Genomic DNA, 22,802 nt, shown 5'->3' on the forward strand with positions numbered 1-22,802 from the left:
TTCTGTCAGCTCGGCTCAGCTGCATGTCGACCCTCTGCCTCCGGGTCCATCCAGAAGAAGAGCGGTGCTGGAACCCCAGGAAGAGGCACAGGAGTCTCTGGCAGGTTTTGTCTCCAGGGTCGCTGTGAGTGTGGAGTGAATGGAGGAGTCCATCGCTAACATGGGCAGAGCCTTTGTGGAGGCATTGGCGCATGAACGCATCACCACGGAAAGGATGGCAACCTCCGTGGAAAGGATGGTTACCGTAGATGAGAGGATGGCTACGGCCATGGAGGATCTTAGTCGCCAGGGTCGTGAAAACATGGTCATTGTTCAGAATAGACTGACATCTCTTGAGGAGCGATGGTCAGCTATTGAGCAAACAAACCAGACCTTCAGGCAAGTCCTCGGGAGTGGGACTTCCAGTACAGAAACGGGTCCTCATGGCCCCCCTGAGTTGCAGCAAGGTGCTGTCAAGCCACTTGCTAGCTCTGAGTGGGGCTGACCCATGAGAGGGATGTTGGTGGCATACAACAAGGAAGTGGGGGCTCCTCTCCAAGCGCTCACACGACCATGTCACTGCAAACCCCTCGGTCAGAGTCCCCACCCAACTGAGATCGGTGTCTCAGCCCCTGCACAGGCGCACTTGCAGCAGACTGTTGCCGAGCCCTCACAGGTTCGCAACCCCAGAGGACGCCCACCAAAGGTGTCGAGACAGGAGTAGCAAGAAAGTGAGCAAGGGGCCTCCACATCTGCTGAAGCCACAGGGGAAGCACCACGTAGGAGCACGCGTAAGAGGAAGGTAATGCACAAGTAGTCACAAAGGTAGTCACTTGGGTGTAATGTTGTGTTTATTTTTAAAATACCATCACTTGCTTATTGTCATAAAAAATTCTGATGGCAAACTGTTGCAGTTCTGGCGTGTGTCATTTCGCAAATGGGACTTCCACATTGAGGACTTAGGGCAACTTGCAATTGTCAGTATGGTGGTCAGAGTGATGGGAATCCGCAGGTTCTTGGCCATTGTCGATGGTCTGATAAGAATGTGCCAGGCAAAAGTGTTTGATTGTGCAGGCTAAGCAAATATGGCCAAGATGAGTGCGTGCCTTGCATCCCGGGCAGCAATGTGGTCACGCGCTGGCGCCTTCTGGCATGTGCAGCTTCAGGTGGGTGAGCAGCAGCTTGGAGGCCCTGCTGTTGCTCCTGCAGTTGGTGCTGCTGTTGTTCAGGGTTCTGCTGCTGCCGCGGCTGGTCTTCGTCCGAATCTTATGTCCAGGAGGAAAGGAAATAAATGGTTTCCATTCTTCTGGTATATAACTCAGTTGAGGAAGCACTCATTCAAGGTGGGGAGAGGGGTTTCCCAGGAGGTCACACTGGAGATGGGTGTCAGGCTTCAAACTTCCACAACAATGAGTAGGCCTGTTAAAAGTTCCCCCAGACCTGAGACAACAAAATTCTGCCACCTGCAAATGAAGATTGCTGAAAACTCCTTTTTAATGGTGGAGCTGCAGCTGTTAGTAAGCAATCCACTTGTGCTGCTGCCAGGTTTCACTGGTGTGTTTCAGAGGAGACGTGCAGCACATGGGAAAACTGTTAAAATCAGAAAGGCCTTTCAAAATGGGATTATCGAGGCACTTAACTGGTTGTTAAGGGCCTTAAGGGCCTATCCAGAAAACTCGCGTGTGGGAAAATTGCTCGGAGGCGGGATAGAGGCGGGATTGGGCCCATCCGCCAGTTTTTGCAATTTTAATACCTCACACGCCTCCAGTCCCGCCTCCTCGGGCCTGGCAAAATCGAGCCCAGAGTGTGCACAAAAGCAAGTTCAGCCACTGATTTTCTATCTCTTGTTCTAGGGAACGACCTAGCTTGATTTCATCACTTCCTCTTAATGGCACTGCTGAGGATCAAGGTAGCCTGGCACAGAATCACCATTGTGGAGCCACATCCTATCATTCATTGCATTGAATTTTTAAGCAACAGTGTAATACATTGCTTTTCACCTAACACTTTCAAGATCAAATATTTTTAAATGCCATTATGTGTTACTGACTTTTATTTCTAATTCTTTCATGACACTGTCAGCTAATTGACTCTGACTATCTAGAAGATGTATTTCAATTATCTGCCTATGCTCTGAAATATGAAGGGGGGGGGGGATTTTTAACCTTGTCCGCCCTGTAGAAACTGTTAAAATGACCCATGGGACTTAACTGCGCCAATCCCGCTGTCTTCCCGTGGGTTCCACCCTTAATTTGCTCCTCTAAGCAGGCGAGAGACACACCTGCTAGAAGCCAGTGAGCTCCTTCTTTAAATATGCAGATCAAACTCCGATGGCACCATTGGGTCTCGACTGTAAATTTAACCAGAAGCTTTCAGGCCAACCCAGGAGGAAGAGGAGATGGGGCCAGAAGAGGCCCAAAAATGTAATTGGATCTGTTGTGTCTCCTTGTGTTCTTATATACTATAAACTATATTACAGACACTTTTAGTTACTGCTTTTACTTAGCTGTATCCTTGCTTTTGTTACAGTGCTGCCGCATGGTGAGGAGTGATACAAGATGTCCAATGCTGCACTGTGCACTGCCCGTGCACAGTGTGCCACATAGCAATATAACTACACCCTACCAAAGTAGTTCCATTTAACGATGTGATACTATAACAATGTAACATCCCTCTTTCTCAAAAAACTAAAACATGAAATTTAACAATTTAAATGAACAAATATTATATCTAAACTATTATAATCAACTACAACGAATCGTGTTTTTTTTTTTATTCGCGATATCGCTCAGGTGGTTGGATGTTGTCCCTCCATCTTGTGGATTTGTGGTGACCATTCCTCTCTGCGGTGTTTTGGTGTGTTCCGCTCTCGTTGTTGTTGTTGCTGTCGCCTTTGGAGTTGGAGTGTGCATGCTCGTGGTTGTTTGATTTGTAGCGCTTGTTTCTGGTGTTGTACTGCTTGTGGTAGCTGGTGTTGTCAATGCTGCTGATGTTGTCTGCTGCTTATCCAGTTCAGGTGAAAGTCTGATGTGGAGTCTGTTCTGTCTGTATTGGGTACCAGGTTCAGTCTCTATGAAGTAGGATCTTGGAGTATCAGCTTTTCCAATGACCTTGGCTGGATTCCAGGTTTTCAACACCGGGTCTTGCACATGCACTGATTGTCCATTCAGCAATTCTGGTAGCATCTTTGCATGTTTATCGTAATGTTTGCTTCCTATGACTTGTGCTTCTGCCAGCTTTTGTCTGAAGTCCTCCTGGTCTTGGGGAGGATGTATTTTTGCTGGTAGTGTAGTCTTAAACTTCCTCCCATTCAGCAATTCCGCAGGTGATTTCATGTCTGCTTTCAGTGGTGTTGATCTGTGTGATAGGAGGGCAAGGTCTCGGTCTTCCCCCATCTTACTACTTTTGATGAGAGTTCTCTTGACAGTCTGGATCTGTCTTTCGATGAACCCGTGTCCCCTTGAGAAATGTGGGGATGAGGTTACTATTTTGAACCCATACTTTTCTGCCAGAGCTCTGAGTTCACTTGATGTGAACTGGGTTCCATTGTCACAGATTACATTTTCCGGGATTCCTTGTTCAGCAAACAAGCTCTTGGCAATCCATAGTTGTGGCTCTCAAGTCTTTCATCCTTCTCACAAAAGGAAACTTGGAATAGTAATCTGCCACTATGAGATACCATTCTTGATTGCACATGAAGAGATCTGCCCCAACAGTGTGCCATGGTCTTGACGGTATTTCGCTAGGTATCATCTCTTTCTGTTGTGCATTTCTGTATTTCTGGCATATACCACATGCAGAGACCATCTGTTTGATATTTTTGTACATGCCTATCCAGTATACAGCTGATCTGGCTCTCAGCTTGCATTTCTCCATTCCCATGTGGCCGTCATGTATGAGATGGAGAAGTTGTGTCTGCATCGTCTTTGGCACGATGATCCTCGACCCAGCAAGGAGAATACCGTCTTCTACTGCAATATCGTCTTTAATTGTCCAGTATTGACGAATTGTTGCCTGTACCTGCTGGATTCTCTCCGGCCACCCCTGTATTACTTGTTGTGTGAGTAGTTGCAACTCCTCATCTTTGCTAGTCTCATCTCTGATTTGACTGAGCTTTGTAGGGGTAACATTCACTAGGTGGTGGATTTTTACTGTTAGGCCCTCCACCTCGTGTTTCTCATATGGTGACAATCGAGACAACGCATCTGCTAGCACCATTTCCTTTCCTGGCTTATATTTAAGCGTGAAGTCATAGCTTTGGATCCTTCAAAGTAGTCTTTGCAGTCTTGCAGGCGCTTTACACAGATTCTTCTTATAGATCTGTTCTAGTGGACGATGGTCACTCTCTATTGTAAATCGCCTGCCATATAGGTATGTATGGAATTTCTTGCATCTGTACACTACTGCTAATAGTTCTCTTTCTATGTTGGCGTATCTCATCTCGGCTGACGTCAAGGCCTTTGATGCGAAAGCTATCGGCTTTCTTTTCTGCACCAGAGCTGCCCCTAGTCCTCTGGTAGAAGCATCTACTTGCAGAGTGACTGGTTTTCTTCTGTCATAATATGACAGACTTGTTTCTTTGCACAGCAGTTCTTTAAGTTGTTTGACATTCCTTTCATGTGATTCAGACTACTGGTATTCGGCGTCTTCTTTCAATAGCTCTCTGAGATTTGTTGTATGTTCCAACATGTGTGGGATGAAAGAACTCATGTATTGGACCAAGCCGAGGTAACTCCTCAGCTCTTTCTTGTCTTTGGGTGGTTTCATTTCAGCAATCGCTGCAATCTTCTCTGGATTTGGCTTGGCTCCCTCTGGTGTATAAATCATACCGAAGAATTGGCATTCCTTGACATTAACTATGCACTTATCTGCATTTAACTTGATGCCAGCCTTCCTGGTACTCTCCATGGCCTCATGTAGGTGCATGTCATGGTCTCTTTCATCTGCTCCATAGATCTGAATATCATCAGCTATTCCTATAGCTCCTTCACAGCCTCTATGTCTCGTCTATTTTCTGTTGAAAGATATCTTGACTGACCTTTAGCCCGAATGGTAGCCACAGAATTTGTAACACCCAAATGGTGTGTTGAATGTTGTCAGTGTTGTTGATTCCTCATCCAACTTCACGTTCCAATATCCATTTCTGGCATCTTGTTTTGAGAAAACCTTGGCTCCTGCCAGTGATGGCATAATCTCCTCTAGCGTTGGGGTGGGATAGTGGTCCCTCTTTATCGCCTGGTTTAGATCTTTGGGGTCCAAACATATTCTGAGATGCCCGTTTGGCTTTTCTCGTACCACAATTGAGTTTACCCAGTCTGTGGGTTCAGTGACCTTTACGATCACTCCCTTTTCTTCCATCTCCTTTAGCTCTCTTTCAAGCTTTGTCTTCAGCTCGATGGGTACTTTTCGTGGAGCATGGATAACGGGCTTTACCTCTGGATCGATGGTGATGTGGTATTGGAAATCTCCGAAACATCCCACTGTATCATTGAAACATTCCGGATACATGTCTATCAAGTCTTTTTTACTCTTGATTTGTGGGCGGTTCTCCAGTGGGGTGTTGCTGTCTATCTTCAGTGACGTTTCCGTCAGCTCGTGATTCACTGAGATCAATCTCAACTTCTCGCAGCTGTTTAATCCCAGGATCGCTGGCCCCTCAGTGTCGGTGACATAGAACATGCAGTTGATGTTCTTTCTTTTATGTGTCCCTTTGATAAAGGTTATTCCGAGTTGTTTAATCTCACTCCCCCCGTATGCTGTCAGCGTGACATTACTTGCCTTTAAACAACTGCTTTTCGGGTAGCCATCTTCTCTCAGGTTTTCGGGAAAGATCTGCTGGTACAGTCTCAATGGGAGAATTTTGCTCTGAGCCCCTGTGTCCAGCTTCAACTTTAAGTTGATGGTTGTGGGCCGACCTTTGACCTTTTTTTTGATTTGGATGATGGTGTGCAATTCTCTCCTCAGAGTATTTTCCGCTCTGGACATCTCGTGAAGCTATATTTTTATGGTTTCGATGTTTAGTGCATTGTTGTGACCATCATCATCATCCTGCTCATCCATGGCATGTATATTGTGTTTCTTTCTCTGGTTCTGCTGTCTGCCTTTGTTTTTGATGTATGTTCCTCCTTTCTTCATTCTACACCTCTTTTCCCAGTGGTTTAGTTTGCCACATGCATTGCAGCTTGTTCCATATGCTGGACATTTCCTCTTGTCTGTGTAATTGTGCGGTCTTCCACAATTTCTGCACGTTTCCCCCGTTGTCATGTGCATGTCTTTGTGTGTTGTACTTTTCTCTCACTGCATCCACTCTGTTGTTCGTCTCAGAAGCCGTCCGCATGTCAGCCGTTTGAGAAATCAGCGTTTTCATTTGCTGCTTCATGGCTTCATGAGCTCTCGCAGTATCTATAGCCTCTGTTATTCCGAGCTTTTCTTTTCTTGTCAGGGCTTGTTGTACCTCGACATGCGCTGACCCCCATATTAGCTGGTCCACAAGCCTTTCCTCCATTTCCTTAAATTTACACTTGCTGGCTTCATTTCTCAGCCTTGTCAGGAAATTGTCAGCTGTTTCACCAGGTTCCTGTCTTGGACTCTGGAATTTGTATCTGTGTATATGGTGATTGGATTTAAGCTCTAGATGGTTGCTGAATTTATCAAAAATTGTCGCTGGGTTTTCCTTTTCCTCTTCTGTCAAACTCCAGCTATTATACAAATCTAGGCCTTTTTCTCCTGTCCACAACAGAGTGTAACTAACCTTTTCCTCTTTGGTAGTACCCTTCAGGAAGCTTTTGAATGTAAGCTCACATTTCTGTTTGAACTTGCGGAATGCTTCTACTATATCGTCGGCTTCCCAGTTCATGAGGGGTTGCATTTGCACAGTCAGTGCAGCGGCAGCCGTCATTTTAGTTTCACTTTCAATCACCGCAGACACTGGCACTCACAATCAGCTCATAAAATCACTTCATCTTATTCGTAGTTCGTATAGCGGAATTTGTACTCACTTACACCGCTGCCACCATGTTGTGTCTCCTTGTGTTCTTATACTATATATATTACAGACACTTTTAGTTCATTTTTAGTTAGTGCTTTTACTTAGCTGTATCCTTGCTTTTGTTACAGTGCTGCCGCATGGTGCGGAGTGATACAAGATGTCCGACGAGTGCACAGTGTGCCACATAGCAATATAACTACACCCTACCAAAATAGTTCCATACCAAAGTAGTTCCATTTAACGATGTGATACTATGACAATGTAACAGGATCTTTATTTTTAAACTTTCCCTGTGGGGCCAGGAGGAGTAGGAGGAGCTCCTCTGGGCTCCAGAAGGAAAGTCTAGGCCTCCACTGCTCTGACCGTGAGGCTCTTCTGAACTTCTTCCGAGCGACTTACCCAAGTTCCTTCTGGTCCCCGGATGCCGCATCCCACCAGGTTCAGGCGGGAGGCTGACATTCCTGAGGTCTGGCCAGTTTACCATCCACCTCAGTCCCCACCAGCACAACTCCAGCCCAGAGTTAAAATTGGAGCTATCATGTTGTCTGCTGTGTTACAGTTTTACTACAGAAAGAAAAAAAAAGAGAATTACATTTATGTAATGCCTTTCACAACCTCAGGACATCTTGGAGCGCTTTACAGCCAATTAAGTACTTTTGAAGAGTGGTCACTGTTGTAATGTAGGAAACATATTAGTCATATGTGCTTCAAGTTGAAAGTAAATGAAGTATCTTTCATGTGGAAACCAGAGAAAGTCGACTGGTTCAATGCAAATATCAAACAATTCTATACAATTAAATTTGTTCTAAAAAACATTCTCTTTTCAAGGACTATTTGGTACGGTGTTGATATCTTTTTGAACTTACATCAGTACTGTTCCATTCCATTCAACGTCACATTAAAATACTACCATTATCACAGTCCTCACTGATCTATATAGAATCACACAATGGTTACAGCACAGAAGGAGCCCATTCGGCCCATCGAACCCGTTATAGCTCTCTGCAAGAGCACTTCAGCTAGTCTCACTCCCTTGCCCATTCCCCGTAGCCCTGCAATTTTTTTCCTTCAGGTACATATCCAATTCCCTTTTAAAAGCCACGATTGAATCTGCCTCCACCACCCTTTCAGGCAGTGCATTCCAGATTCTAACTACTCGCTGCGTTCTTCTGCCAATCACCTTAAATCTGTCCCCTCTGGTTCTCGACCTTTCCGCCAATGGGAACAGTTTCTCTCAATCTACTCTGTCTAGACCCCTCATGATTTTGAACACCACTATCAAATCTCCTCTCAACCTTTTCTGCTCCAAGGAGAACAACCCCAGCTTCTCCAGTCTATCCACGTAACTGAAGTCCCCCATCCCTGGAACCATTCTTGTAAATCTTTTCTGCACCCTCTCTAATGCCTTCACATCCTTCCTAAAGTGCGGTGCCCAGAATTGGACACAATAGTCCAGTTGAGGTCGGACCAGTGTTTTATAAAGGTTCATCATAACTTCCTTTCTTTCTGTCCCCTGATTTATTGAATGCAAACTCTTCATCCTCAGCTTCAAATCACTCCATGGCCTCGTCTCACCTTACTTTTGCAAAAAAATTCACTGTAAAGAGTTTGTGACATTTTCCTACTTCAAAGGCACTACATAATTACAAGTTCTGATGCTACTATTACTACAGTTTCACAGGCAGATAATTAAAAGGACACATCGTAATAAGGTGGATGAATTAGCTGCGCAAATAGAGGTAAACGAATATGATTTTATTGGGATTACGGAAACATGGCTCCAGGGTGGCCAAGGCTGGGAACTCAACATCCAGGTGTATTCAATATTCAGGAAAGATAGGAAAAAAGGAAAGGGACGTGGGGTAGCATTGCTGGCTAAAGAGGGGATTAACACAATTGTAAGGAAGGATATTAGCTCTGATGATGTGGAATCTGTATGGGTAGAACTGAGAAATACCAAGGGACAGAAAACGTTAGTGGGAGTGGTATATAGACTTCCAAACAGTAATGCTGAGGTTGGGGATGGCATTAAAAGGGAAATTAGAGAAGCGTGCAATAAGGGCACAGCAGTCATCATGGGTGACGTTAATCTGCATATAGATTGGGCTAACCAAATTAGTAACAATACTGTGGAGGAGAAATTCCTGGAGTGTTTACAAGATGGTTTCCTAGACCAATATGTCGAGGAACCAACTAGAGATCAGGCCATCTTAGACTGGGTATTATGTAATGAGAAAGGATTAATTAACCTTGGGTCAGAGCGATCATAATATGATGGAATTCTTCATTAAGATGGAGAGTGAAGTAGTTGACTCAGAGACTAGGGTCCTGAATTTAAATAAAGGAAACTATGATGGTATATGGCGCGAGTTGGGTAGAATTGATTGGGGAATGTCACTCAAAGGGTTGATGGTGGATAGGCAATGGCAAACATTCAAAGACCGCATGGATGAACTACGGAATTTGTTCATCCCAGTTTGGCATAAAAATAAAACAAAAAAGGCGACTCAACCGTGGCTAACAAGGGAAATTAGGGATAGCATAAGATCCAAGGAGAGGACATATAAATTGGCCAGAAAAAGCAGTAAATCTGAGGATTGGGAGCAGTTTAGGATTCAACAAAGGAGGACAAAGGGATTAATTAAGAAGGGGAAAATAGAATATGAGAGTAAGCTTGCAGGGAACATAAAAACTGACTGTAAAACCTTTTATAGATATGTGAAGAGAAAAAGATTGGTGAAGTCAAGCATAGGTCCCTTGCAGTCAGAATCAGGGGAATTTATAAATGGGGAACAAAGAAATGGTTGACCAATTAAATACATATTTTGGTTCTGTCTTCACAAAGGAGGACACAAATAACCTCCCAGAGATGTCGGGGAACATAGGGTCTGATGAAAGGGAGCAACTGAAATAAATCAGTATTTGTAGGGAAATGGTGTTAGGGAAATTGATGGGATTGAAGGCCAATAAATCCCCAGGGCCTGATAATCTACATCCTAGGGTACTTTAGGAAGTGGCCCTAGAAATAGTAGATGCATTGCTGATCATCTTCCAACATTCGATGGAATCTGGAACAGTACCCATGGATTGAAGAGTAGCTAATGTTACCCCACTATTCAAAAAAGGTGGTAGAGAGAAAACGGGGAATTACATCGGTAGTGGGGAAAATGCTAGAGTCCATTATAAAAGATGTAATAGCAGAGCACTTGGAAAACAGTGACAGGATCGAACAAAGTCAAAATGGATTTACAAAAGGTAAATCGTGCTTGACTAATCTACTGGAATTTTTTGAGGATGTAACTGGTAAAATAGATAAGGGAGAACCAGTGGATGTGGTGTATTTGGACTTTCAAAAGGCTTTCGATAAGGTCCCGCATAAGAGATTAGCGTGTAAAGTTAAGGCACATGGGATTGGGGGCAAGGTATTGACTGGTTGGCAGACAGAAAGCAAAGAGTTGGAATAAACGGGTCTTTTTTCGAGTGGCAGGTAGTGACTAGTGGGGGTACCGCAGGGATCGGTCCTTGGACCCCAGCTATTCACAATATATATTAATGATCTAGACAAGGGAACTAGATGTAATATCTTCAAGTTTGCAGACAACACAAAGCTGGGTGGGCGTGTGTACTGTGAGAAGGATGCCGATAAACTCCAGGATGATTTGGACAGGTTGGGTGATTGGGCAGAAGCATGGCAGATGCAATATAACGTGGATAAATGCGAGGTTATCCACTTTGATGTCAAAAACAGGAAGGCAGATTATTATCTAAATGGCAATAGATTGGGAGAAGGGGAAGTGCAACAAGACCTGGGTGTCCTTGTGCACCAGTTGCTGAAGGTAAGCATGCAGGTGCAGCAGGCGTTTAAGAAGGCAAATGGTATGTTGCCTTCATAGCGAGAGGGTTTGAGTACAGGAACAAGGATGTCTTGCTGCAGTTGTACAGGACCTTGGTGAGACCACATCTTGAGTATTGTGTGCAGTTTTGGTCGCCTTATCTGAGGAAGGATGTCCTTGCCATGGAGGGAGTTCAGCAAAGATTCACCAGGCTGATACCTAGGATGGCAGGAATGATGTATGAGGAGAGATTGGGTCGATTGGGCTTATACTCGCTGGAGTTTAGAAGAATGAGAGGGGATCTCATAAAATTCTGACAGGACTGGACAGACTAGATGCAGGAAGGACGTTCCCGATGGTCGGGGAGTCCAGAACCAGGGGTCATAGTCTAAGGATAAGGGGTAAGCCATTTAGGACAGAAATGAGGAGGAATTTCTTCACCCAGAGAGTGGTGAACCTGTGGAATTCTCTGCCACAGAAGGCAGTAGAGGCCAATTCATTAAATATATTCAAGAAGGAGTTGGATATATTTCTTAAGGCTAAAGGGATCAAGGGATATGGGGAGAAAGCAGGAACAGGGTACTGAATTTGGATGATCAGCCATGATCGCATTGAATGGCGGAGCAGGCTCGAGGGGCCAAATGGCCTACTCCTGGCTCCTACCTTCTATGTTTCTATGTTTCATGACAAAGTTTAGGAAGCATTTTTTTCACTTGTAACACATTGGGCTGGAATTTGCGGTGGGTAATAACGACGAACAACAGCATTCGTCTTTACTATCCCTTTGAAACTGACCGCAACTTCAGGATGTAGCACATGTGCATCTAAATGCAGAAATCCTGAAGTTGCGGTCTGTCATTCACTGCTCCATCATTGGCTGCGCTGTGGATCCCCCCCATAGCTGGCAATCAGTGTAATCAGGGAAATCAGTGAAGCTGACGAAAACTTGGGCTTTTCCACGGTAATATCGCTGTTAAATACCCCAATAAAAGTTAGGCCTTGTTGGATTAGGTGTAACTGGGGTTTTAACAGTGTATTGACTGCTAAACAAATGTTATGACCCTGAAAAACACAGGGGATTGACAAGGCAGGAATGCTGGATCCAGCAGTTAAGTGGAAAGGCACTTACTTCCAGGATCCAGCAGTCCTCGTCTCCCTTTAGCTGGCGGGTTCCCCGAGGCCAGGGAAACCCACTCAACCACAGTTAAATTTAAAATGGTGGCTCACCATGAGGCATGGAGCCTCATTATAATATTTAAAGTGCCAACCCGCCTCCTGCAAGCAGGTTGGCTGCCTGCACCACCCTCCACCCTGGCCCACCTCCGTTAAAACCGTAAGTGGGTGGGGGTTGGGATTCAGATTGTTAACTCTAACCTCCCACCCAACCCGAACCCACCTGTTTTTTGGGGTTAAATTCCCTTCCACCCCCCCGCAACCCCATCCCACCCCTCGATCTTATTGCTCCTCAAACACAATTTAAAAAAAAAGGTTTGTCATAGACTTTTTCATAGGTAGCATGCCCTTGAAAAATATAACCATTTTGCTAATTTCTTGACAAAATGTGTAAGTTGTGTTTTTTTTCCCGGTATGAAGCACTGCTCATATTTCTGTACACAGTGCTCAGGTAATTCTGTTAAAACTCCTGACAGCATCGTTACTATGGTCCACTGCACTCTATGTAAACTCATTAAATGTATAGCTGATGATAAATAAACAGATGTTTAAACAACATATTTACTTCGGAGGTGATTTGGTAAAATAGTTAACATGGGTAATTGCCCAAAGAAATGACTTGATTTGCATTAAAGCGAACGAGTCACTGGTGCTCACTGCTCTCGCTTGACTTTTTAAAAAGAACTACTGCAAATCAAAATTACTTTGAACACACTTTACTCAAACAGAGTCCAGGGAGTAGATTTTAACTATCAGGTGGCTGACTAGCCTACTGGCTGGCCAATGGAGGGCTGGGCCTAATTAGAATTCTGCCAGCATGTTGCCAGCAGGAAACGTGCGCCCCTGGGCTTCCCAGCCACCTCCTCACAGCCTCATAAAAATAAACACTAACGTATCTATCAGCTCCTCTTGGGGCTGGATCGGCAGATGGTACTGGGTGGAGCCTGCAGAGTGCACACTCCGGCCAACGCTGTCCTAAAATGGCAAACAGCATGTATGTGCAGCATAGGACCCATAAGAATTAGGAGCAGGAGTAGGCCATACGGTCCCAACTTGCATTTTAAATAGGCCAACCATCTAACTGAGGCGGCGCGCCAGCCACTCAGCGATAGGCCCAGGAGAAGATTGTGGCGGCGGGAATAGAGCGAGAATTCATTCCTCACCATTATCAGGGTGCTACCACCCATTTTCCGCTGCGCAGAAGGCCTCAAAGTTTACCAAGTGTCAACTGTCAAACTTTTTAATTATGTTAATTATGGCTCAAACTGCAATTAAGTCTTATGCCTTTTGTTAATCAATTTATTCCTCAGCCTGAATGGAGTCCTCTGCACATGGTGAGCTTTCCTGGAGTCTCATTCATCTCCAGGATATCAAACCACAATAGCTGCTGAGAAAGGAGAAATTTTAGACTGTTTTTTAATGCGAGAAGCTTGGGTAAATGCTCAATGCCTGAAGTGCAGGACACCAAAAAGAGAAGAGAAGTAGAGGTTAGGTAATGAAAAACATGAGCTGTAAAGCCAGAAGATTGCATGAAGGAAGTCTATAGGAGGTAAGGAGTTTCACAGTACTGGGAAAGAATCACTTCTAGCAAGAGACTGTGTGATGACTCATGATTTCAACAGTGAAGATGGAGGAGGAGGAAGAGTATGTAAGGTGACATATTTGGATACAATATTGTGACATTATTTTGTGTAAACATATACACAGAGTCAAATATAATTACAGTTTTGCCAGCCCCACACTGCCTCATAAATCAGGAGACAAACTCTTAAATCTCATGAGATTTGGTATAGAAATCATGAGTTGCTATTTTTTTCCCAATTCCTCGCTAACCTTTGCTCCCAGACTGGAAGCGCATTCGGCCATCATTAACCAATTGCTGACACAAGCACATAAGAAATAGGAGCAGGAGCAGATGGATCGGTGGCCCCGATGTCGCATCACTCGCAGGCTGGCCTCGCTCTGCTTTTGACCATTACTCTTTCTGGAATGCTATGTCGTTCTAATCTAGATCCTTCAATCACAGAAATAGTCTGTTTCTACCTATTCTGTCCAATCCCTTCATAATTTCAAACACTATAAAATCATATCAATCTGATCTATTTTATTTCAGATATCCAGCTCTTGGAGTGGTATCCTCCCCAAGTATAAGGTTTAGAGATTTTTGCCAGTAAATATTAGAGATGCAACTTTCTGCATGAGTAAGAAATAAAGGCAGAGCTTTCTGTAAGAGTTAAGGGAAGGGAAACATTGGGGACAATTTTCCCAGCCCCAAGGAGGCGGGTTTGGAGGCGGGAAAATCGGAAAAGCTAAGTGCGGGTTTGGAACCCACCTCCAACCTGCCTCCGCGCAATTTTGTCGGAGGCGGTTTTGCTGGATGGGAATCGGTCCTGCCTCCAGCAGGCCAGAGAGGTTGTTAAAAGCCTTAAATGGTAATTAAAGGTCTCTCTAATCCTATTTTGAGAGGCTCTCGTTATTTTTCCACATTTTCAGCGTGTTCCACGACCCTCCCAAATCACGCCAGCTAAACCTGGCTGGTTGACAAGTGGGTGGCCTCCTCACAGCTGCAGCTCCACCATTAAAATGGAGCTTTCATCAGGGATTAATTGCAGGTGGCAGAACTTTGCTTTAAAAGGTCTTTCAGCACTTTTAGCAGGCCTTCCAAAGTCGGAGGTGCTGCAGCTTCTATCTATCAACTGTGGGACCTCCTTGGAAGACCCTCTCCCCGCTTGGAATGAGCACTTCCCCAACGGAGGCATCTGCAAGCAGCATGGGAACCATTCATTTCCTTTCAACATGGACCTCAGATTCGGATGAGGAGCATCCACGGCAGCAGCAGTACCAGGCAGCTCAGCAGCAACAATAGCAGGAGCCCCAGCCTCCTGCTCAGCCACCTGATGCTGCACAGGGCAGAAGGCGCCAGCGCATTGAGGCACCTCACCACAGGAGATACCCCCAACAGAAGGTTTACAGACAGAGGATGAGCTACCTCAACATGAGTGAGCAGCAGTGCCAAAGAAGTGTGAGACATTCGCGAGAGGTTGACCGATACATCTGTGCACTGCTGCACCAAGACCTGGTGCCCAGAGGAATGAGTGGACATCCCTTACCAGTGGCTGTCAAAGTCACCACCACACTCAACTTTTTTGCCTCAGGCTCCTTCCAAGGATCATCAGTAGACATCACCCAGTTGGCCGCCCACAGTTGCATCACGCAGGTTACTGATGCCCTTTTCGCAAAAGCGCACAATTACATCCAGTTCTCAAGGGATCAAGCAAGTATAACTGTGCGTTCGGTTGGCTTTGCAAATATGGCAGGCTTGCCAATGGTGCAGGGCATCATAGACTGCACACGTGGCCTTTAGTGCACCCCATCAGAACCCAGCTATCTTTGTCAACCGCAAGGGCTTCCACTCCCTCAACGTACAGCTGGTGTGTAACCATAAGAAGGAGTTTTTGCATGTTTGTGCCAAGTTCTGTGGTAGTTGCCATGACTCTTTCATCCTATGGAACTCTAGTGTTCCTCCACTTTTCAATCCGCCAAACCAACTTAACGGATAGCTCCTTAGTGACAAGGGCTACCCCCTGAAGAAGTGACACTGATCAGGAGGCCAGCTAACGAGGCTGAAGAGTGCTACAACGCCAGCCACACTTCGACCAGATCCATCATCGAGCAAACCATTGGGTTGCTGAAGATGCGCTTCCAATGCCTTGACTGATCAGGTGGAGCCCTGCAGTATTCACCATACAGGGTCTCCAGAATGGTCATGATCTGCTGTGCACTGCACAACATGGCACAGCGTCATGGCTTGCAACTTCCTGATGAGCAAGTGGCTCAGTTCCAAGCCTCCTCAGATGAGGATGAGGCGGAGGAGGAAGAAGAAGAGGATGAGGAGGCTGAGGAGGAGGAAGAGCAGGAGGAGGAGCAGGAGAAGAGAGCGCCGGTGTATCGACCAGCAGCAGCAGCAGCACGCGAGCACATGGCTGCCCGTGATGCAAGGGATGAACTTATTCTGGCCAGATTTGCATAGGTTGCCCATGTTGGCACATGTCCTTGGCTCCATCTTAAGACATGATAGACAATGGACATGACTCTCTAGCCTCCTTTCACTCTGGCCAGCAACTTGACAACGCATCAGTGGAGGCTGGTTTGGAACCCACCCAAACCGAAACCCGCCTCCATCCCTTCTCCAGTGGGAAAATCGGTCCCGGTATTTCAAATTTAACTTCAGATTTTCCCAGCGGAGGTGGGATCGCGTCGGGTTCGGTGTTTGGCGGGTTCTGGTCCCACTGCCGGTTCCAACAGCACCGAGATAATGATTTTCATTAGATTGGGCTTATTAAGCCCGTTGTGTGCGTCACCCGGCCCAATCAGTGGGTGCGGGTCTGCTGCTCGCCTCTGCTGACGTCTTTGACTCAGCTGCATTTAAGGGGCCCATGTAGCCTTTGGGTTTCATTAACTTTCTGATGTTTCTTAGTGCTGGTCTTTGTGAGATGACTGCTCCAAGAACAAAGGCTGCTCCCCGCTTTGATGACTCCCTCCATCATGCTCTTGTGGAGGGAGTAAGAGGGCGCAAGGCGGTTCTGTTCCCTTCCAATGGACGGAGAAAGCCTCCTCAGCACACAAAGGCAGCTTCGCTGCAAATTGCTGAGGCGGTAAGTGCTAGGCCATTGTGTACACACACCTGGGTGCAGTGCAAAAAAGGTTCAATGATCTGCTACACTCAGCAAAAGTGAGTATAACATCACACTTACCTTCAATCTGCTTCCCATCTCTTCTCATCACCAGCACTCTGTATTGCCAACCTACTCCTGCACATCCCAACTTACCCTTACATCCCTTGACAGAATAGATTTGCAACCCTCTCATTTAGATTTCATGAGTGACTGATATGGCATCTGATGTTCATAGAGATTGAGCTCTGATCATTTGCACAATGGGATGTATCTGCTATCTAAATAGAACATAAGAACATAAGAAATAGGAGCAGGAGTAGGCCATACGGCCCCTCGGGCCTGCTCCGCCATTCAATAGGATCATGGCTGATCTGAATCTAGACTCACGTCCACTTCCCTGCCCTCTCCCCATAACCCCTAATTCCCTTATCTGCTAGGAAAATGTCTATCTCCATTTTAAATTTATTTAATGTTGCAGCTTCCACAGCTCTCTGGGGTAGCAAATTCCATAGATTTACTACCCTCTGAGTGAAGAAGTTTCTCCTCATCTCAGTTTTGAAACGGCAGCCCCTTATTCTAAGATTATGCCCCCTAGTTCTAATCTCACCCATCAGTGGAAACATCCTCACCGCATCCACCCGATCAAGCCCCCTCACAATCTTATATGTTTCGATAAGATCGCCTCTCATTCTTCTGAACTCCAATGAGTAGAGTCCCAACCTACTCAACCTTTCCTCATACGTCAACCCCCTCATCTCTGGAATCAACCGAGTGAACCTTCTCTGAACCGCCTCGAGAGCAAGTATATCTTTTCTTAAATATGGAAACCAAAACTGCACGCAGTATTCCAGGTGTGGCCTCACCAATACCCTGTATAACTGCAGCAAGACTTCCCTGTTTTTATACTCCATCCCCTTTGCAATAAAAGCCAAGATTCCATTGGCCTTCCTGATCACCTGCTGCACCTGCATACTAACTTTTTGTGTTTCATGCACCAGGACCCCCAGATCCCTTTGTACTGTAGCACTTTGCAGTTTCTCTCCATTTAGATAATAACTTGCTCTTTGATTTTTTCTGCCAAAGTGCATAACCTCACACTTTCCAACATTATATTGCATCTGCCAAATCTCTGCCCACTCACTTAGCCTGTCTATGTCCTTTTGCAGGTTTTTTATGTCCTCCTCACTCACTGCTTTCCCTCCCATCTTTGTATCGTCGGCAAACTTGGATATGTTGCACTCGGTCCCTTCCTTCAAATCGTTAATATAGATTGTAAAGAGTTGGGGTCCCAGCACTGACCCCTGCGGAACACCACTAGTTACTGATTGCCAGCCCAAGAACGAACCATTTATCCCAACTCTTTGTTTTCTGTTAGATAGCCAATCTTCCACCCATGCCAGTATATTACCCCCAATCCTGTGATTTTTTTATCTTGATCAGTAATCTTTTGTGTGGAACCTTGTCAAATGCCTTTTGGAAGTCCAAATACACTACATCCACTGGTTCCCCTTTATCCACCCTGTATGTTACATTCTCAAATAATTCGAGCAAATTTGTCAAACATGACTTCCCCTTCGTAAAATCATGCTGACTCTGTCCTATTAAATTATGTTTATCCAAATGCTCTGTTACTGTTTCCTTAATAATGGACTCCAACATTTTGCCAACCACAGATGTTAGGCTAACTGGTCTATAGTTTCCAGCTTTTGGTCTACTTCCCTTCTTAAATAAGGGTGTTACATTAGCAGTTTTCCAATCTGCTGGGACCTTTCCTGAGTCCAGGGAGTTCTGGAAAATGATCACCAATGCATCCACAATCCCTACCGCCACTTCTCTCAAGACCCTAGGATGTAGGCCATCAGGTCCGGGGGATTTATCTGCCTTAAGTCCCATTATTTTACTGAGTACCATCTCCTTAGTGATTTTAATCGTGTTTAGCTCCTCCCCCCCCCCCATTGCCCCCTGTTTGTCCAGTGTTGGGATATTTTTAGTGTCCTCTACTGTAAAGACTGATACAAAATATTTGTTCAGCGTCTTTGCCATCTCCATGTTCCCCACCACTAGTTTCCCAGTCCCATCCTCTAAGGGACCAACGTTCACTTTAGCCACCCTTTTTCTTTTTATATAGCTGTAGAAACTCTTGCTATCTGTTTTTATATTTTTTGCTAGTTTACTTTCATAATCTATCTTCCCTTTCTTAATTAATCTATTAGTTATTGTTTGCTGGCTTTTAAATGCTTCCCAATCTTCTATCTTCCCACTAGATTTGGCTAATTTATATGCCCTTGTTTTCAGTCGAATACTATCCTTTATTACTTTACTAAGCCACAGGTGGCTGTCTTTTCTTTTACTCCCCTTTTTCCTCAGTGGAATATATTTATCTTGAAAGATGTGAAATATCTCCTTGAATATAGACCACTGCTCTGGTACCGTCTTACACTTTAATCTGTTTTCCCAGTCCACTTTAGTCAATTCTACTCTCATACCTTCATAGTTTCCTTTATTTAAGCTTAGTACGCTGGTTTGAGATCCAACTCTCTCACCCTCAAACTGAATTTGGAATTCAACCATATTATGGTCACTCATTCCAAGGGGATCCTTTACTAGGACATTTTTTATTAATCCTGTCTCATTACACAGGACCAGATCTAAGATTGCCTGCCCCCTGGTTGGTTCAGTTACACACTGCTCAAGGAACCTGTCCCTAATACACTCTATGAACTCTTCCTCAATGCTGCCATGCCCAATTTGATTAGTCCAGTCAATATGAAAGTTAATATCCCCCATGATGCCTAACTCATGCCTTTATTCTCCCACAGAACCATCGAAAGCCCCCCCCCGCCCCCACTGTCCAGGAGGAAGAGTCGGACAACTCCTCAGAGGAACCTGCAGCCTCTGAGGGAGCAGCATCAGCAGAAATGAGCACACCCAGCATTCCTCACCCAACTGAGATGGCTGTTTCTGCCACTGCACAGATACAGGACGAGCAGACTTTTGTGGTACCCTCCCAGGCTCCCAAACCCAGAGGATGCCCGCCAAAGGCGTCTAAGCAGGCGCAGCAGGGAAGTGAACAAGCTGCCTCTACATCTGCTGAAACCACAGGGGAAGCACCACGTAGAAGCACGCGTAAGAGAAAGCTAACACACAAATAGTCACAAGGGTAGTCACTTGTGTGTTCTGATATGATACAAATTTACGTTTGTCATCTTTATTTCTATTGTATTAAACAAATGTGATGTCAAAGATTCAAAGAGTTGGCCTATGTGTGCTCAGAATTGGAAGTGGCACAGTGAGGGATCAGGGTGCCTATCATCTGCAGTGATGGTGGGGAGAGTGGTAGGATTGCACAGTTTATTGTACAGATGCTGTATGATGTGTTAAGAAGGTCGGCCAGACTTTCATTTCCATGTGCCAGCCACATGTCTTTGCTGCATAAAGTTACGCAAATCTGGCATGGATTAGTGCATCCCTTGCCTCAATGTGCTCGCATGCTGGTGGCACTGGGACAACCACCTCTGCCAGGTTTTCCTCATCTCCAGCCTCATTCAGATCTTCCTCCTCCTCCTCCTCTGAGGAGGAGGCTGTGCACTCTGCCACTTGTTCCTCAGGCAGCGGTAAGCCACGCTGCAGTGCGATGTTGTGCAGGGCACAGCAGACAACGATGATTCTGGACACCCTGGCTGGTGCATACAGTAGGGTTCCACCAGATCTGTCCAGGCATCTGAAATTGCATTTTGAGCAAGCCTATGGTTTGCTCTATGATGCTTCTGGTGGAAATGTGGTTCTCACTGTATCGCTCCTCAGCTTCATTTGATGGCCTCCTCATTGGTGTCATTAGCCATGTCTTCAGGGGATACCCCTTGTCTCCAAGGAGCCATCCAGAAAATTGAGTTAGCGATTGAACAGCTGAGGCAGAGTGGACTGCCGCAGAATGTAAGCGTCATGGCAGCTGCCAGGTAACTTGGCGCAAACATACATAATGTTCTTCCTGTGGTTACACTCCAACTAGACGTTAAAGGAGTGGAAGCCCTTGCGGTTCACAAATACAGCTGGGTTATGATGGGGTGCCCTGATGACCACATATGTGCAGTCAATGACGCCCTGCCCCCTTGGGAAGCCTGCCAGATTGGCAAAGCCAACTGCCCGTGCGGTAACACTTGCTTCATCTGTGGAGAAGTGGATGCAATTGTGCGACTTGGCAAACAGGGCATCAGTAACCTGCGTGATGCAACTGTGTGCGGCCACTGGGAGATGCCGTTGATGTCTGCTGCTGATCCGTAGAAGAATCCTGAAGCAAAGATATTGAGGGCGGTGGTGACTTTGGCAGCCACCAGTAAGGAGTGCCCTCTGGGCTGCAGGTGTTGGTGCAGTATTGTGTAGATGTCAGCGACTACGTCTTGCGAAAGTCTCAGCCTTCGTTGGCATTGCTGCTCACTCATGTTGAGGAAGCTCATCCTCTGCCTGTTTTGCGGGTATCTCCTGTGGTGAGCTGCAGCCCTGCGCTGACGTCCTCTGCCCTATGCAGCATCAGGTGGCTAAGGACAAAGTTGGCGCTCCTGTTGTTGGTGCTGCTGGTGTGCCCGGTTCTGCTGCTGCCGCGGCTGCTCTTCCTCCGAATCTGAGGACCAGGATGAGAGGGTATAAATGTTTCCCATTCTGCTGGTCTATATATCAGTTGAGGAAGAGATGTTATAAGCACTCAGTCAATGTGGGGAGAGGTTATTCCAAGGAGGTCACAGTGCATATGGATCTCAGAACAAACACTTACAACCTCAAAATGTCTTCCAAATCCTGAAAACAGAAATTTGTGGCATCTGAAATTAAACTGATATTGCAGGTTAGCTTTTATGCTGCAGTTGCAGCTGTGAACTATGCAGCTTGTTACAATACCCAACACAATCTGTTGGCCTGTTTGTCGAACGACGTGGAACACGTTGAAAATGTGGCAAAATCGAAAAAACCTGTAAAAATAGGATTAAGCAGGTAGTTAACAAGCAATTACCTTAAGTGCCTCTCCCACCGCTTGGTGTCAGGTCTGATCAGAAGTTGCAGAACCGACACTTTGTAAAGTTGCATGGAGGCGGGTTCGCAACCCGCTGTCAATCAGTTTGATTTTAACTCCGGGCCCGCCTCCAAACCCACCCTCTGAGCGCCGGCAAAATCGCGGCCATCTTCTCTAGATCTACCCTATCAAACCCCTTTATAATTTTAAAGGCCTCTATCAGGTCACCCCTTCAAGCCTTCTCTCTTCAGAAAAGAGCCCTAGCCTGTTCAGTCTTTCCTGATGGGTATGATAGCAGAACTGAGAGGTTATACCTATGTAAATCTTTTTTGCATCTTCTGTGCACAATTGGCTGTGCTGTGCTTTGGGTGGGCCTGATGCAAGTTATTTCTTTATACTATGGCAGCACATTACCATACCCATGACCTGGGCTCCTACCTCACAAGGCTCAGTGTCCAGTGCCACTGGGGGTCAGGGCCTGCCGGCCGGCCCTTCTCCCATCCTCGACTCCTTCGCTCTCCCACCTCGTGCTCCAGCTACTTTGCGCTGCCTCTCCGTCACCACAGCAACCCCGCAGAAGGCGTAAAATATCGCGAGATCCATGGCTTTGCAAGAAGGAGGAGGAAGGGGTCCAAGGTCACGGAGCCAATCGCTGTAACAGGGACCGTGGCGCTGTCATCAGCCGGGGCCGGAGGGGAAGAAGCTGAGCGCGGCTCTCTCCGCTCGGAGGGAGGAGGAGGTGGCTCGCTCGGTTGATTGTTCACCCTGTTAATCCTGGCCCTCGCCTGTGAGCGGCCGGACCGCGCTGAGCCCATGGACTCGGTGTGAGGAGGAACCCAATGGACATTATGGAAAGCCCTCTCAACCTGGTATTTTTTGTTTTCGCGCAGGCACATATCGGTGTTTTTTACCCCAAAAAATCCCCGTGATTTAGGCGTTCCATCGTGAGATCACAAGTGATGCTTTATTTCATCCCAAAATCACATCTCACAATGGATTTGCAGGACTTGGCAATACTGAATGTATGGAGTCTACAGTTTCTTGCCTTTGGTCATACCAGCTTTCCGAAGCTCTCTGAGCCTGGCTGAAATCTAATAAAAATGTTACTTAGACAAATGGTAGATTAAAGGGTTTTATAATAACAGTGAACA

The sequence above is a fragment of the Somniosus microcephalus genome, chromosome 6 (genome assembly GCF_052327205.1).
Source record: "Somniosus microcephalus isolate GS21.2 chromosome 6, FLI_Smic_1.0, whole genome shotgun sequence".
In the NCBI taxonomy this organism is placed as follows: Eukaryota; Metazoa; Chordata; class Chondrichthyes; order Squaliformes; family Somniosidae; genus Somniosus; species Somniosus microcephalus.